At 38.8% G+C, this 15,475-nt stretch overlaps 1 protein-coding gene and 1 pseudogene across 1 annotated transcript in view; both read left to right on the top strand.

Annotated features, from left to right (window-relative positions):
• The window catches only part of SPPL3 (signal peptide peptidase like 3), a 140,140-nt gene that overhangs the window by 31,013 nt on the left and 93,652 nt on the right, over positions 1-15,475 (top strand). The gene's annotated exons all lie outside the window — the stretch shown is intronic.
• On the top strand, positions 425-4,432 carry LOC147575344 (cytochrome c oxidase subunit FA4 pseudogene; annotated as a pseudogene).

Here is a 15,475-nt window from a genome sequence, read left to right as displayed (position 1 = left end):
AACAGGCTCCAGGCTCTGAGCCATCAGCCCAGAGCCCGACGCGGGGCTCGAACTCACGGACGGCGAGATCGTGACCTGGCTGAAGTCGGACGCTTAACCGACTGCGCCACCCAGGCGCCCCTTATTTTATTTTACTTAAAAAAATATTTTTTAATTTTTATTTTTGAGAGAGTGCAAGTGGAGGAGGGGCAGAGAGAGAGGGACAGAGGATCTGAAACAGGCTGTGCACTGACAGCAGTGAGCCCATTGTGGGGCTTGAACCCACAAACTGTGAGATCATGACCTGAGCCGAAGTCAACTGACTGAGCCACCTAAGAGCCCCTAAATTTTATCTTAAACTAATTAAGATAAACTGACATACAACGTAGTGGTTTCAGGTGTACTCCAAGATTATTTTAGTTTAGTTTAGTTTAGTTTAGAGCATGAATCCCAAGCAGGCTCGAACTCACAAACCATGAGATCATAACCAGAGCCAAAATCCAGAGTCGGATGCTTAACAGACTGAGTCACCCAAGATGCTTTGAAACTCTACCCTTCAGGTGCCTGGGTGGCTTAGTCAGTTAAGTGTCTGACTTTGGCTCAGGTCATGATCTCGTGGTTCATGGGTTCCAGCCCTGCATTGGGTTCTGTGCTGACAGATCAGAGCCTGGAACCTGCTTTGGATTCTGTCTTCCTCTCTCTTTGCCCCTCCCCCATTTATGGTCTGTCTCTCAAAAATGAATAAACATTAAAAAAAAAAAAAAACTTAAACTCTACCCTTTAGTCTATCGTTTGTGAACAGTTTGTAATTGAATTTGGGTTTCAGTTCATTCTGCTGTAACTTTCTATAAAGAAATCTGATCCTTATATTTATCACTGTAATTTTGTTATACATAAATTATCTAATACCATAATTGTCCAACTGTAGAATGAACCTTTTCAGTGCTTTTAAATGTTTTTGATGTGATGTGGCACCTGGGTGACTCATTTGGTTAAGCATCTTACTCTTGATCTCAGTTCAGGTCTCAATCTCAGGGTTGTGAGTTCAGACCCCACGCTGGGCTCCACACTGGGTGGGTGCCTGCCTAAAAAATGTTTAAAACATTTGTGTTGTTTTAAATTGTTTTAAATTTAAATTGATGTGCGTTCACAGTCCTTAATGGCAAACAGAATTTGTGATGTACTGGCAGATTACTTTGTATTACAGATGTTATTGCCTGCTTATATATCAATTTAGCCACGTGTAGAGTTGTCTTTTCACCCACTTGCCACCTCAGTTATTTGCACTGACAACATTACACATGGTTGAATTTTAAGTTAAATGTAGATATAGAATTTGTTTTATATTTCTTCAAAAGGAAGAAGATGCAAAGATTATTTTATGTGCAAGAAACGGCCTGTGTACCAAGACATGATACAATTAAAAGTGACAGAAATCACTAACTCATTGGAACACATCTTGAGAGTTTGAAAGATAAGGGAGTTGAGTGTGACTGATTCATGACTTGTGATGGATTATAATTCAAGTGCTAACATCTTTAAAAATCCTTCTGATTCTTAACGGAAATTGCTCAACTTCTGTTACTATCTAGTTAAAAATGAAACAGAGGATAACTACATGTAAAAATTAGAGGATTCCCAGATATTCCTCTATATGCCTCAAAATTGTGCTGTCAGTTCTAAAGATGTCAAAGAGAACAGAGGTATGGTTTTTGAAAAGTGATGTGTTAATCTGATATTATGCATGGTTGCTGATGGCCAGAAGTTCAGAAAAATTGTTAAACTCTGAATTTGAAGATAGTTTCAGTCCAAACTTGGATCAGAATTTGAAGAGGAAAGTGGTATGTAATTACTTTGAGAAATTCTAAAGATAGCATCTTAGAATGGAAGAAATGAGTTATTTCTCCCTTTTAAATGTTTCCTCCTTTCAAACATGCCTTCTTCAGGGTAGATTATGCCTTACCATTTCAGTTTATTCAGAAAGTGACTTTATGTATCAAACTTTTCTTCTTTTCTGTTTCTTTTCTTTTCTTTTTTCTTTTCTTTTCTTTTCTTTTTTTTCTTTTCAGTAGGCTCCATGCCTAGTGTGGAGCCCAATGTGTGGGGCTTGAATTCACGATCCTGAGATCAGGACCTGAGCTCAGTTCAAGAGACACTTAACAAACTGAGCCATCCAGGCACTCCTATATCAACCTTTTAATAGTCGTGTTTGTAATGAATTTCACACTATCCACAAAATAAAATAAAATGTGTAAGTTGTGTGATGATAGCCGTGATCTAAATCCTTCAATTACAGTATTTCCTCTAGTGGTATGTTTCCCACCCTCGCATGACAATAAGAATTCCCTAATGTGTTATGCAGGATTCCTAGGCTCTTTCCTTGAAGTTTCTGATATACTAAGTCTAGGGTAGAGGCCAGGAATCTAGATTTGTAGGCACCCTAAGTGATTCTTCCAGGATAGTTGGCAAGTACTGCTCTAGATACTGGGCTTGTTCCTGGGGGTGCTGCCTAATTTTGACTGCTATACAAAATTTCTTTGCTATAATTTAGGATACATATGTTCTAGTACAGTGATATTTTGAATATTGCTGGTATCTTGCAAGTACTTCCTTTGTATCAGGCCCCATGCCAAACACTGCATGGGTTGAATCCTCAAACTCTTGGAGATAATGAGTACTGTTATTCTCATTTTGCAGATGAGGCTAAGTAATTTATATAAGGTTACCTAGTAAGTGGTAGACTTAGGATTGGAACCCAGGCAAACTGACTTAGAGCCTGTGCTCTTAGTCACACAGTATTGGCTATTGCAGGGCAAATGCTGAGCTAAGCTGGTTGTGCAGCACATTGTAGAGTAGTGTACAATTTACCGTGTGTATGAAGTGAGAGACGTGGTGGAACATAAGGTTGAATGCCCAACAGAGTATGGCCTCCTAACTATATGAGAGAGTTAGAGTCAGAGCAGAAAACAATAACCAGTTCTAAAGGGCCACATAGGGATCAATTAGATAACTGTTAATGCTTCTGTAGATTAGCAGTTCTCGGTGAGGCCTCTATTCTCCTGGAAGCCCTGGAACTCTTTCAGGGGGTCCTCAAGGTCAAACTGTTTTTATAACATTACCGAGAAATTGTGACTTTTTATGTGTGCTAATATTTGTACTGCTGATATAGCTGCATCGGTGAGTAAAGTGTTGGTGCCTGAGCAATTCCAGTGCCCTGGAACCAGATTGTCCTGGAAGCCATTATACTCTTCACTGCCATACACTCTGCAGTTAAAAAAAAAAAAAAAAAAAGCCAGTTTATTTAAGAATGCCTTTATTGAAGTAAAAAATAGAGTAAAAGAGAACACGTCCCTTTATTAGTCTATATGATATGATGAGAAATACATATATGGAGCTTCTGCATATTGAAGTACTGTGGTTATTTTAAGGAAAAAGCACTTGGAGGTTTGGAGTTGCATGCTGACCTAGCAGAATTTTTCATGGAACATCATTTTTATTTGAAAGAATAATTGACAGAAAAACTATGGTTATTCTGATTTGGGTAATTAGCAGACATTTTCTCACAAAATGAAAGAACTGAGAAATAGGAGGTTCTGGGTGACTTTGGATGTCTGTTCATCCTTGGTGTAGGGACTGCTTAGTGCTGGGCCTTGCAGATTTGATCTTTTCTCCCTGTAGACCTGAGGCCTCTGCTGCAGCCGTGTTATGTTGGATCCTCAGGCATCTGAGCTTGATCCCCCTCTTCGTATTTATTGGAGCGGGAGGTACTGGAGCAACGCTGTCTGTCTTGTGCCTAGCATTGTTCAATCCAGATGTCAGTTTGGATAGGAAGAATAACTCAGAACCCTGGAACAAACGATCTCCATGATCAATACAAGTTCCACTCAGTGAATGCAGATTACAGCAAACTGATAAAAGAGGTCCAGACTTCTAAATGAAATGTTTAACCATAAAGCTGCTTAGAATGAAGGTGTTCCAGAAGCTGTCCGCACAATTTTCCACTTATCTAGGAAATATCTTTCCTCTAAATGCATGAAATCATGTTGGTGTATTGTGTGGGGATTTACACTGATAAATAAATGTCTGAAACTTGGAAAAAAAAATGAAAGAACTGTTGCCAGTGATAAAATTTGGACTTGACAGCTTCCCAGTATTTAAAGGCTTCTCTGAAGAGATCAGTGGCAATGTTAAGAAATAGGAATTTTTGATATTGAATAAGGAAGTATATCAGTGTTTTGAAGAGCTGTATAACTCAGTGAAGTAATATTGGCTGAGTAAAGATGCCTAGTACAAGATAGACCAATGGATTTTAAGGTAACGGTGTACAAAAAGTTCATTGATGTGGTTTCAGATTCTGTATTGTATGTAACCTTTAAGAAAACTACCATCTGTTAAGTTTTGTGGCAGTGTTGAAGAAGAATGTTGACAATTTTCTTAAAGACTGTTAAACTCCCTTTTAAACTACAGATTTGTGTGAGGCTGTATTTTCTTTATATACTTCAGCCAGAGCAAATTATCGGAACAGATTAAATGCTGAAGTAGATAGGAGGTTGCAGCTGACTTCTGTTAAACCAGACATTAAAGATATTTGTAAAAATGTGAAACAGTGCCACAATTTTAACTTTCTTTAAAAGAAAACTTATGTTTTAATTAAAGCATGTGTGTATGTAATGTGTCTTTTATTTTGTTTTTTATTAAAAAAACTTTTTTAATGTTTGTTTATTCTTAGAGAGAGAGAGGGAGCGAGCATGAGCGGGGAAGGGGCAGAGCAAGAGAGGGACACAGAATCCGAAGCAGGCTTCAGGCTCTGAGCTGTCAGCACAGAGCCTGACGTGAGATCATAACCTGAGTTGAAGTCAGACATTTAACCAACTGAGCCACTGAGGTGCCCCATCGGTATATTCTTTTAAAATAAATATTTTTGATGTTCTCAGTTCTAATTCTAACGATACATATCGGTAGATATAATGTACATAAACAGGAGCCTTTTGGGCCCCCAGTAGGAGTTCTGAAACCAAAAAGTTTGAGAACAGCTTCTCTAGACACTGTGGGTATTATTTTGCAGTAGTACGGGTTGTATTAGAATTATTGTTGGCTTATTTACTGTTGTTTTAAAGGCCTAATCCCTTCAAGTATGTTGATCAAAATTCTAGAATTGAAACCATGTGGAGAAAATGAAAATGTTCAAGAACTACCACCCAGAGCCATGTTGACAGTTCTCTCTTACCCCTGAGTCTCCTTATCTTCGTTTTGGGGTCTCAAAACTTTTAGGTTTCGGGACTCAAGAGCCTACTTTGGAGGGTACTTTCTGCTCTTCCCTCCTTCCGTACCACCTCTGTTATGCTTGTTGTAATATGCTAGATTGCTGTGATATAGTTATTGGCCCTCAGTTTGGGAGATTGTTCTTGAGAGGTATTACAGATACCTTTAAAGTTTTATGGTTTTATTTCAGATGGTTGAAAGTCTGAGTGCTGATGGGATTTTGTTCTTTGTATGTACTGAGGAAATCATGGTCTGGTTGGAAAACCTGAATAATAGAGATTAGGAAACCTGGATTGTGGTCTTGAATCCACTTTTAACCAGATGAAATTTTTCGTACCCTTGGTTTCCTTATCTGTGAAAGGCAGATACTAATTACCCACCCTTACTCACATCTTACTCAGTAAATAGTTGATTTTTTTTTAAATGTGTTTGGTAGAGAAGATGCAAAGAAGAATCAGGCATGAATCCTGCTGTCAGGTAACATAGGGTATAGTAGGAGAAGTATTGTCATTTTTGCCTTGCATTTGGGTTATTTATAGTTTTTTTGTTTTTGTTTTTGTTTTTGTTTTGAGAGAGAGAGAGACAGAGAGACAGAGAAGGAGAGGATCTTAAGCAGTCTCCATGCTCAGCATGGAGCCCAACTCAGGGCTCAACTTCACAATCATGAGATCATGACCTGAGCCGAAAGTGGCTAAGTCAGACACTGAACCGATGGAGCCACCCAGGCGCTCCTAGGTGTCTCTTATTTTAATTATTAGAATATAACTGTTTTGAAGGCAAACCTTATTTTTACATCCTTAATAGTGGATACCACGAGCAGACCTTTGTACCTATTAGGTACAGGAACTGTTTCAAAAAACAAATAATGAGGGATAGGACTAACCTGTTAGAGATTGGATTGTTTTTTATAAGTTATGATTTCAAGAATGTGATTTTTTTTTAATCTACTAGAAATTTGATTGTATGCTAAGGGTAATAGCAGATGGTGTTCTCCCCTGCCAGATAAACCAGGTTCAGTCCTTTGCTCTGATGCATATAAATGAAGTCATCTCGCTTATGTAGTATCACCACAAGGCACTGTAGTTTAGTGTAATAAAGCAAGGATCCATCACAGCCTGGTTAGCATATGACTAGAAATGTGACTGCTGGCATAGCTAAACAAAATCTAGACTACATTGATAACAACCTCTTAAGGATTGGTTTCCAAAATTCTTATTTTTTTTCCCCTTCCTTTCCATTGCCAAAACCTTTTGTCCTTTTGGATAATTTTATGCTTTGTCTCCTTCCTCATTCTGTTTTTCTTTAATGTTATAGTACAGGGATCAGTGAATTTGGCCTGCAGGCCAAATCTGACCCACCAGCTATTTTTATAAATAAAGTTTTATTGTAACAACCATGCCCATTTGTTTACATACTATCTATGGCTACTTTCATGCTGTAATGGCAGAGGTTAATAGTTGGAGCAGAGACCCTATGGTTTGCAAAGCCTAAAATATTTACTGTCTAGCCCTTTACAGAAAATTTGTTGGCTTCTGCTTCTCATGCTATTTCTGGTAAAGTACCAGTTCCTCCTCTGTCCCTGCCCCCAGTTTGTCACGAACAGATTTTTTTGGTAAAACACATTAAAGTAAATTACCAGAAAAAAAGGAAATAAGAGCTTATAAATGTATGCCCTAAAATTTTGTTATTAGAGGCAACAGACCTAAAATTACCAAACTACTACTGTAAAGGTTTCAAAATCAGTTTACTCTGTTTTTGTGCTTAACTTGAAGTGGGTCACTTGCCAATAGTTTCTGAACCAACACCAGTGCTGAGTCACACTTTGAATAGCCCTAGTAGTCAATCTATTATTAAAAACTGTTGCATTTAAATTAGTGGTTTCTATAGGATTTTTGTTTCAGGTACTTTTTTGGGGGGTCAAAATAAAACATATATACACAGACATACTACTATATATGATGTATATATTATCACAATTTTAACCTCAGTTATTGCTTGAAAACATTTGGATTCAGTAATCCTTACCTTATTTAGGAAGATATGTGAGCACTTATTTTTATATTTTGCTTGTGACACAGTATAAGTTTTCTTTATAGATAAAATCTCCCCATTGGAAAAAATTTTCAGTGTGCCTCCAGGAAACATGATGAGACAGAATAAAAAAATGAAAGCATAACTACTTATACTAAGGACACTAAATAGAGTGACTAAATAAGGAAACACTAATAGACGATAAAAAGAAACTGGTTCTTAAAAAGTTAAACAAATTTACCATATGACCCTGCAGTTTCACTCCTACTAGGCGTGGCTGCTGATAAATTCTTGGCTCACATTTGTTTTTCTCTGTTGTCTTCTGCCATATTGTGTTACTGTCAAAGACTAAAGATATTCTGATAGTTGTTTACAAGTGATTTGGTCTTTTTTCCTGGATGCCATGGTTTTTGCTCTTTTCAAAATGTAGTAATTTTACTAAACTGTGTCTTAGAATTGGTCATTAGGGATTGATTCAATATACAGTTTCAATCTTCTGTTTCATCAAATTTTTCTTAAATTATGTTTTTTAGTATTTTTTAATAATTTATTTTTTAATTTACATCCAAGTGAGCATATAGTGCAACAGTGATTTCAGAAGTAGATTCCTTAGTGCCCCTTACCCATTTAGCCCTTCCCCCCTCCCATAACCCCTTTGTTCTCTATATTTGAGAGTCTCTTATGTTTTATCTCCCTCCCTGTTTTTATATTCTTTTTGCTTCCCTTCCCTTATGTTCATCTGTTTTGTATCTGAAATTCCTCATTTGAGTGAAGTCATACAATATTTGTCTTCCTCTAATTTCGCTTAGCATAATATCCTCCAGTTCCATTCACATAGTTGCAAATGGCAAGATTTTGTTCTGATTGCCAAATAATACTCCATTGTATATATATACCACATCTTCTTTATCCATTCATCCATCAGTGGACGTTTGGGCTCTTTCCCTACTTTGGCTCTTGTCGATAGTGCTGCTGTGAACATTGGGGTGCATGGTCCCCTTTGAAACAGCACACCTATATCCTGTGGATAAATGCCTATTAGTGCAATTGCTGGGTCATAGGGTAGTTCTATTTTTAGTTTTTTTGAGGAACCTCCATACTGTTTTCCAGAGTGGCTGCACCAGTTTGCATTCCCACCAACAATGCAAAAGACATCCTCTTTCTCTGCATCCTCACCAGCATCTGCTGTTGCCAGAGTTGTTAACATTAGCCATTCTGACAGGTGTGAGGTGGTGTATCTCACTGTGGTTTTGATTTGTATTTCCCTGATGATGAGTGATGTTGAGCATTTTTTCACGTGTCATTGGATGGTAGTGTACAGGTGGTTGGTTTACTATTAACCATATCTATTTATGTTTCTTAGTAGTCTGGCCTTAATACATGCTGACAAAATTATTTTTAGCAAAGTACTTGTAACCCGTTATTTAGGATATATTTGTTTTGAGGTACAAATTTGGAATTGACATCAGTGTCTGATCTTTAAATACATAGGGTTTGTTTCACTCCTGTACCAAGGAAAACAGTTTATTTCATCCACTTTTATTTTGCTTATCTTATGAATTGCTATATCTTCAGCTACAATTAACAGCAATCCTGATTTGACTGATATAATAAGACCTTGTTGAATTCATATTGTCAGGAATTTTTATCTGTTGTGCTCATTGTAGGATCTTGTCAGTGCTTAGGACCTGAATAAATGAAAATATATAAAATATCTGAATGAGTAAATAGATGAAAATATTTCCATAGTACTGGTTGGGCAGCTCAGTGATCATATCAGGGGCCCATATTCTTTCCATTCTTCTGCTCTGCTCTTTTCAGCATATCTGTCTCATATGTAGGCTTGCTACCCTACTGTTTGTAAGATGACTGCAACATTTCCTAGACATCACTTCCTCAAGACCACATCTAGAGGCAAAAAAAAGAATTTTTTCTTCTTTGTGTATGTGTGTTGTTTTGTTTGTTTGTTCTAGATCAAGGAAAATCTTTTCCTCCTATCTCATTGGCCAGAATTATTCTAGATCACTGTGGAGGGCACTGGAATCTCCAGAATTTGCTTGCATCTGTGCTATCCAGTAAGGTAGCCTTTAACCACATGTGGCTGTTTAAAGTCATTAAAATTGAATAGAATTACAGATTCAGTTCCTTAGTGGCCCTCAAGTGGCACTCATCACATTTCACTTATTGGACACTACAGATACAGAAATGTTTTCATCATCACAGAAAGTTCTGGCTTACATTAGCATAAGCACTGGCTTACGTTAACATGATTTATCCTCTGGGCCTTTCAGAATTACACTCACCCTTAAGACTGGAATTCTGTCCACTGCCTTCCAGCCTTCTAGGGACATCTGCATAGTGAATAGACACAGTATCTAACAGTGATTCCACCCTGGTGTGACTCTTGGGCTGTAGGTACACCTCTGCTCCTTTGCAGGGTGATATATTTCCTCTGTGTATGAAGAAGAGTAAGATTTTTACCGCCTGAGAGAAGACCGCACACATTTCTGAAGCAAGTATTGTTTTACTTGAGACCAATAACTTTATTTGGAAATAAAGCTTTGGAGTCATAATGCTAAGTAGCAGAGACCTGTGATTTACTTGATGAAAAACTGGTTTATGTACGTTTGTCAGTTTCTAATTGAGTAGTTGAAAAATGACGTTATACTGTGTTATTTCTGTTCCTTTATTGTGCTCTCCAGAAGGTCTTATACCAGGGGATCTACTTCATAAATTATTAGAACTGTGGACATGGATGTGGGTTACCCTGTTCTGGTGCTTTCCATCACCTAAGTATTATTTCTTTACTCTGTTGCTCATCATGGTGGCAGAAAAAGGATGTAGTCATTGATAGTCTTCTGTACCTCTCTGGTCTAATTCTAGCACTCTCTGGGGTCTTGTGATCATTCTATATAAAGAGAAGAAAGAGTGGCTGGAAGGATACTGATTTCCCTCTCCTCTTTCCTGAATAGTAGAGGTAGGATCAGGCAAGCTTCTTTCTCTCTTTCCTTCCCCTGTGGAGTGCCACCACTAGTTAATCGCATGCGCTGAAAATCCCGATTTGCTGTTAGGTCCATGTAAGTAGCATAAATATAAATATAAGAATAGGGGCGCCTGGGTGGCTCATTCGGTTGAGCATCCAACTCTTGATTAGGCTCAGGTCATGATCTCAGGGTCGTGGGATCGAGCCCCATGTCAGGCTCCCTGCTGAGCAGGGACCCTGCTTAAGATTCTCTCTTGGGGGGTTGCCTGGGTGGCTCAGTTGGTTAAGCATACAACTTTGGCTCAGGTCATGATCTCGCGGTTCATCACTGTGCTGACAGTTCAGAGCCTGGAGCCTGCTTCAGATCCTGTGTCTCCCTCTTTCTCTGCCCCTCCCCTGCTTGTTCCCTCCTCCCCCCACCTCTCAAAAATAAATAAATATTTTTAAAAATTTTTAAGATTCTGTCTCTCTTGGGGCACCTGGGTGGCCCAGTCGGTTAGGCTGACTTCGGCTCAGGTCATGATTTCATGGTTCATGAGTTCAAGCCCTGCATAGGGTTCTCTGCCCCTCCCCTGCTCATGCTCTCTCTTTCTCATTCTCTCTCAAAAATAAATAAACATTTTTTAAAAATTTATTTAAAAAAGAATAAAAACTTTAATAAAAAGATTCTCTCTCTCTCTCTTCCGTTGCCTTCTCCCCTGCTCATGTGCTCTCTCACTTCTCTTTCTCTCTCAAATAAAAATATATATATAAATATAAGGATGTTCTCATTATTGCACTGTTTCTCTCAGTGGAACCAGTTTTGATTGTACCAAAGACATGCTCACTTTGGAAACACTTGCCAGTGGTGGTTATTTAGAAGGAATAGGACTGGGGTGCCTGGGTGGCTCAGTCGGTTGAACGTGACTTCCACTCAGGTCATGATCTTGCAGTTCATGAGTTTGATCCCCACGTCAGGCTCTGTGCTGACAGCTCGAAGCTGGAGCCTGCTTTGGGTTCTGTGTCTCCCTCTCTCTCTGCCCCTCCCCTGCTCACGCTCTGTCTCTCTCTCAAAATGTGAATAAACATTTTAAAAATTAAATAAATAAAAGGAGTAGGGCTATCAGGAGATTGAGTTTTTCATTGTTGATAAACTTTGTAAAGTTCTGTAACTTAATGGTACTTAGGCTTTGGGGCATTTAGGCTAATTTTAGATTGACTCAGGTAACAGCTAATTTTGTTTGAGGTTTTTTAGTATCATTAAGATGCTTTCTTGCTTAATAAAACATACTAATGCAATTTAGCATTTAATTGATTAAGGATTTGATAGCACTTCATACACTTGCCCATTGTTTATGATTTCACTGATTTTATTTTATTTTTTTTTATTAACTTGGTTTTATTTTTTATTTCTTAAAAAATTTTTTAAAAAACGTTTGTTTATTTCTGAGACAGAGACAGAGCATGAGTGGGGGAGGGGCAGAGAGAGAGGGAGACACAGAATCCGAAGCAGGCTCCAGGCTCTGAGCTGTCAGCACAGAGCCTGACACGGGGCTCGAACTCGCAAACCATGAGATCATGACCTGAGCTGAAGTCGGTCACTCAACCGACTGAGCCACCCACGCGCCCCATATTTTTTATTTTTTATTTTTCAAAATTTACATCCAAATTAGTTAGCACATAGTGCAATAATGATTTCAGGAGTAGGTTCCTTAGTGCCCCTTACCCATTTAGCCCATCCCCCTTTCCCACAACCCCTCCAGTAACTGTCCGTTTGTTCTCCATATTTATGAGTCTCTTCTGTTTTGTCCCCCTCCCTGTTTTTATATTATTTTTGTTTCCCTTCCCTTATGTTCATCTGTTTTGTCTCTTAAAGTCTTCCTGTGAGTGAAGTCATGTGATATTTGTCTTTCTCTAATTTCACTTAGCATAATACCCTCTAGTTCCATCCACGTAGTTGCAAATGGCAAGATTTCATTCTTTTTGATTGCCAAGTAATACTCCATTGTATATATATACCACATCTTCTTTATCCATTCATCTGTCGATGGACACTTGGGCTCCTTCCAAACTTCAGCTATTGTTGATAGTGCTGCTGTAAACATTGGGGTGCATGTGTCCCTTTGAAACAGCACACCTGTATCCTGTGGATAAATGCCTAGTAGTGCAGTTGCTGGGTCGTAGGGTAGTTCTATTTTTAGTTTGTTGAGGAACCTCCATACTGTTTTCCAGAGTGGCTGCACCAGCTTGCATTCCCGTGGTTTCACAATTTTAGATACAGATTCTGTAAGAGAGTAGTGACCAACACGGCACATCTCCCCCTGATTAAAAAGTGCTGCCTGCTTGTGTACATCTCCATTTTATGTCAGCGGGACTAGATTTACTTACATTTAACTATTAGAGTGTAATTTATTTACATCTGACTATTAGAGTGTAATTTGGCAAACACCAGCAAAACTTACTTGTTTCTTCATTCTGAAGCAGTTTAGGGATGGACAGGCTCTGTTTACAAATTTGATGCCCTCTCACTAGATGTTGAAAATTATTCTGGCGCTTAATGGTGAACTCTTGGCTTTTCTGAACTTTGGTTTCCTCTGGCCACATTACAGAGGGCTGTTACATGTATGTGTTGTCTCATTTAATCCTTGCAGAGCAGTCAGTGAAGGGTAAATTGAGAACTTGCACAAACCATGAGGAGCTCAGTTTGAGTTAGCTAAGTTTTCTTATTTGGGAAAGTATTGACTGTCAGTGTGTTTTCTTTTTTCTGGGTGTTTTTCGTTGTTTGTGGTGGGTTTGTATTGTTTTGCAGTTTCGTTTCCTCACCAGCTTTCATAATGCATTTAGTAGCTTTTCGAATTGCCATGAAAATGTGAGTTTCATCTGAAACAGTGTTTTTTTTTAAAGTGTGGTCCCTGTACTAGCAGCATCTGCATTGCCTGGGAACTTTTTTTTTTTAATGTTTATTTTTGAGAGAGAGAAAGAGAGAGAGGGAGGGGGCAGAGAGAGGGGAAGACACAGAATCTGACTGAAGCAGGCTCCAGGCTCTGAGCTGTCAGCACAGAGCCCGATGTGGGGCTCGAACCCACGAACCGTGAGATCATGACCTGAGCCGAAGTCGGCCACTTAATCGACTGAGCCACCCTGCTGCCCCACCTGGCAACTATTTAGAAATGCCCCAGATCTACTGAACCAGAAACTTGGGGGTAAGGCCCAACAGCCTGTGTTTAAATCTTTCAGGGTGATTTTAGTGTACCCTCAAGTTTGAGAATACTCATTTAGAAGATCCCTGAATTTGTATCATGTGGGACCAACTCTGAAACTTTCTCTACATGTGCTTTGATTTACATCATACCTTCCTTCCTAACATTAGGTTTTTTTGAGAGAGAGAGAGCGCGCGTGCGCAAGTAAGAGTGTGAGCGAGGAAAGAGCAGAGGGAGAGAGAATCTTAAGCAGGCTCCATGCTCAGTGCAAGCCCGACATGGGCTTGATCTCATAATCATGAGATCATGACCTGAGCCAAAATCAAGAGTCAGATGCTTAACCTACTGAGTCACCCAAGGTGCCCCCTAACATTAGTCTTAAAATGATACCAAAGAATCAGGAAATAAGACAGTTTATGTTAACAGTTTTTTACTTTGCTAGTATTGCATACATTTTTAAGGTTCTTAAATATTTTTTTGGTGTTTGGTGTCAGGCGTTCTTGTGATGTCTTAATGAGTAAGTACCTTTCATTTGGGCAGATGAAAATGTCAGTGTATTTTATTTGTCTCACACAGTTCTCTTTCAGATGTAACATGCTCCTAGAGACATAAATAAAAATCCTTTCTATGTACAGATATTTTCCTTGATCTGGTCGCTTTTCTCAGGAGAGTATGATGAGCACATGTGGTAATAGAGGATGTATCTTTAATAGAAAATGTCAAATTGGCATGTCAATATGTATGGAAACAGACTGGGAGTTCCCTGTATTGTGTGTCTTAGCCCATTATTCAGAGATGCAGCTGTTATTTGCATACCAAATACATAGGTCCACAGGTCCAGATAGTTTGCCCAGACACTGAGGGGTGCCCCAGCAAATTCACATGGGCATCACAGGATACTTTTAATTTTCTGGGAAACACAGTGACATCTGTCAGACATCACACAAACTGCTAGTTTAACGTAGTTTACAATTCAGCATTAAATCACTGCATTCCTTTTGATATTTTGTCATATTTTTGCGAAGCTGGAATTTTGACCATTGCTATAACTAAGGAAGTACTGTAGTATGAAAGTCAATGTGAAATAGGAAGTAAGGGTGGCGGTGTCTAACCTGATGCTAAGAATCAGAAGTTGAGAAGTTGTGGAGTACCCAAAAGGTGCTAAGTTGTTAGGACATAAATACTTAGTGTGGTTGGAGCTAACAGAATATTTTGGCATTTCTTTTGGCCCAGGGAATACCATGAGAAAATGACCAAGATTATAAGGGAACAGTGACCTGAAAAAGTGTAAGGACCTGTGCCGTGGGTTAAACTTTTTTGATAAATTGCAGTTTGGACTTCAGGTATGGTAAAAAGTCGTACAAGAAAATGGGAGGAGAAAGGCAGGGGAATTGTAAACAGCACGGCTGGGAGAAGGCAATATGTGATGATGGTGTATATTCTCTGGTTCCTTAGGGCCATATTCTCCGGTTTTAAGTCCTGGTTCTTTGGCTAACTATATGACCATGGCTGAGAAATTAACTGTTCTAGATCTGCCTTAGCATTTATAAAATAGGAATAACACCTCATAAGGTTTAAATGAAATATTCTAGGTAAGTATGTTTTATAGAATTTAAAATCTCTAGATAGGTTTGTGGTAAAGTGAATAGTGGCTACTCAAAGATGTCCACATTCTAGTTTCTGTTACCATAAGTATGGTAAAAGAGACTTTGTAAATGTAATTAAGTTAAGGATCTTGTGGCGGGGACATTATCCTGGATTATCCAGGTAGGTCCTCAGAAGGAGGCGAGAGATCCGAGTGAGTAGTAGGAGAGTTGATGATGGAAGCAAGAGGTGGGAGTGAGTGGTGTGGTGAAGGGGACCTGAGCCAGAGCAGAGGAGGGCCCTAGAAGCTAAAAAAAAGCAAAAAAAAAAAAAAAGCAAGGAAACCAGTTTTCCCCTCAGAGCCTCCGGAAGGAAGCAGCCCTGCCACCACCTTAATTTTTAGCCCCAAACGGCTCATTGTAGATTTATGATCTCCAGAATGACAAAAGAATAAATT

Source organism: Puma concolor, chromosome D3 (assembly GCF_028749965.1).
Source record: "Puma concolor isolate L17-30 chromosome D3, mPumCon1.1.hap2, whole genome shotgun sequence".
NCBI classification, from domain to species: Eukaryota; Metazoa; Chordata; class Mammalia; order Carnivora; family Felidae; genus Puma; species Puma concolor.
The sequence above is the reverse complement of the archived record's forward strand: the minus strand, read 5'-3'. Positions and strand labels throughout refer to the sequence as shown.